Source organism: Dermacentor albipictus, chromosome 2 (genome assembly GCF_038994185.2).
Source record: "Dermacentor albipictus isolate Rhodes 1998 colony chromosome 2, USDA_Dalb.pri_finalv2, whole genome shotgun sequence".
Lineage (NCBI taxonomy): Eukaryota > Metazoa > Arthropoda > Arachnida > Ixodida > Ixodidae > Dermacentor > Dermacentor albipictus.
In genome coordinates, this window is record NC_091822.1 from 104,971,545 (window position 1) to 104,974,714 (window position 3,170).

Genomic DNA, 3,170 nt, shown 5'->3' on the forward strand with positions numbered 1-3,170 from the left:
CAAAGATAGCAGGAAAGGACTCAGGGCACGGATGTAGATACACTGAGACATAGCTTAGGTGCATAGATACATACAGACACACCGCTAGCTGGGTGAAGCTCCCAAAGAATGCTAATAGCAATAATAACCCCGGCCATGTCGCTACCCAGCTCACTCACATACTAACTCCCTCACGTCATCCCTCTCTTTATATATATATATATATATCACACACACACTTTCTCTCTCTCTCTCCCTCTCTCTCTCTCACAGATATGGATGAAGAAAAAGGCAGTATGAATAGCTAACGTCAGCTATTCCGGTAGTTTCTGTTCCGTTCTTTGGGGCAGGGGGGCAGAGGGGGAGAACTCGTCCCGAAATGTTCGCGCTCAAATTTTAACCCTCAAGCTCTTATTAATCAATCAACATATTCGGTTTAGGACTATTTCTCGAACAAGCGACAAATACGCGCATGAGATAAAAACGCTCCGTGATTAATGCCTCCACACGTCTTTCACATACTTTTACTTCGCGCAGCAGCCCCTTTCCCCACCACCTCCTTTCCTTCTTTCCTTCCTTCTTTCTTTCTTTCTTTTTCTTTTTCTTTCTCTATGAGGATGCTTTGGCGCGAGGGCTGCCCCCTTAATACATGGTAATAAAAAAATCCATACATTTCTATCAAAATCCAACTGTATACCCTGCTGAATTCTCGTTTCCTTTTCGTGTACTCTTAAATTAGCGATTATTCATTCAACCTGACTTTAGTGATTTTATTTTAACAGATAATCCTGTGTTATACAGCGCTAACTCCATAGATATTCGGATATTGATGAATTATAAATTGGAATATTCCATCGATTTCTTGGCCAATCAACCATAGTGGGTAGGAAACCCATACATTAAGACAACAACAACAACAATAACAAACAACGAATGAGAAATCGTTTTTTTTTTGTTTTCGGCAACCAGATCATCGAATTTCATGAGTTTTATTACATTTAAAATGAAAAGCGAAAACCTGGGTTTTTTTGGCTGCGAATATTTGATTTCGGTCGCGAATACTTTAATATTAGAGAAAATTGAAAATTTTCAGGATACGAAAATATCAAGTTTAGAACTCTGTAACTCAACAATGCAAAAATCGCGATTGTGTAAATTGCACAGAATAGTACATATAAAGTGGACAAAATTGATGTAGTATGCATGACTCTCAAGCAAAGCAGTAATATGTCAATACAACTCTGGTAAAACTCTTGTAAACAATGTAACTTATTCACCTAAGATATCGATTGACATGTCAAATTTGTCTGCTTTGGATGCTCTAATGGATGCAGTTCGCCGACTTTTGAATTTACGGTTTTGTAAACTTCGTCCTTCTAATTTTCTTAATGAATCTTGCCAATATATAATAAGACTACTCTTAATAAAGACAGGTCTTAAATCGAAATTCCGCTGCCAAATAGTCTCTAGAACTCGACTCTCTCTCTCAGATGCAACAAGTGCCATCGAAATGGGCCCAGTGGTTATCTCAGAAAAAAAGCGTTTCAGAATTTTACATGCATTTGAATAGACGGCATCAGAGTTGGGCCCGGGCTAAAGCTTTCCCTTAATCTTATCACGCCCAAACAGGGTGTACGCCTCCATGCTTGACGGCATTTCAGGCACGCTTACCGCTGAAAAAAAAAAAAGAAAATTCGTTCGCTGCGTGCCCTGACATCATTCATGCAGGAGGCGGTCATTCTTGAAGAGGGATAGGGAGGGGGCAGGCTGTTTATTTTTTTACGTGCACCGGGCTTAATTACATTCTGCGCCGTTTTGGCGAGCCTCGAATGCGATAAGTGCTCGCGCACGACGTTCTGAATTACTCACGCGGGCACGTACACCGACCTAGCAGCGAGCGCGAGTGCCTCATAAAGTGGTCATGAGGAAACGTTCGCCAAGAAATTGATGGCGCGTCCCGTCAGGAGATAGCTACGTGTTCGAGCAGGGCAGGTGACGTGATGCAGAAAAAATGGCATTAAGGGCGTCTAATAAATGTATCTTACAATATCGCCATTATTTAGCGTCAGGTTAGCGGGACGAGGAAGCAATTTCGTGTTCGTTCGAAAGCAAGCCCTGGCCAAACCGCCCTCGTTGGTACGTGCCATATCTAAAAGATAACAATGATATGAAGTCATGAACAAGAAAGTATCGGTGGCGCGGAGAGAAAACAAAGCAGTCGAGGGCGGGCCAATAATTGAACGGAGTATTGCTTCCGCACCTTAGTTTGACGAGTGACATTTTGTAAGCCGTTTGGATCTCTCTCGTTCCGCACTTTTCTCCTGTATTTGGCCAAGGCTGATGATAGCGATAATGAATAATGGGACTTCAATTGTGAACGTTCACCTTACGTCGGCAGCGGTTACGCGTCGTGTACTTTATGATGGGCAATTTCTATGAACCGTCCTATGAAGCGCCGCTTTCCTTTCGTACATTGTTATGGTCAACAACTGTGGCATTTCGGGCTTTGCAATTATCTGAAGTACTAAGGCATCTGTGAAAATCTTTAAAAGCCTTATGCATGCCCGTGGGTCCATTACGTCACAACGAACTAACGGGAACGACTTTGCGCGATCAAATAGCCTGAAATATTTGTTCAAAGAAAAAATAATAATAAGCGGACCAGGAAGTAGCATTTGATCCCCATCATCATGTGCAATCGCCGGTCAAATTCGTCGGACAGCCTGTTGAAACTACATTGTATAAACGCGCCAACATTAGCTAGTTAATCAGTATTATAGGTATCAAACGCGCGTATTTGAAAGTATACAATGTCCCATTATACGCATATTCTAAGCGCTGCTACTTACTGTATCTATCGCAGCAACGATAATGCTAACGTGCTGGCAACTGTCTCTGCGTTCAATACCGGCACTCTAGCTCCGAATTACTCCATGCTCCACTTAGAAGCGCCGTGATGTCCATATAGTTCTAACTTCTGACTAGTCATGAACGCCCACTGGCAGCAGACACGGTGCATTCGTCTATCCTGAATATGGCCCGCTGATGCCGGTGTCTCGAATAAATATGAAGCAAGAGTTTAGCATTTATCACTAGAGTATCCACGAGCGTAACTATACCCAATTCCTAAAACTCCGGGATTGGGATCACACACGCGCACGCTCGCGCGCAAAGAAAGGAAGACGCTGGTC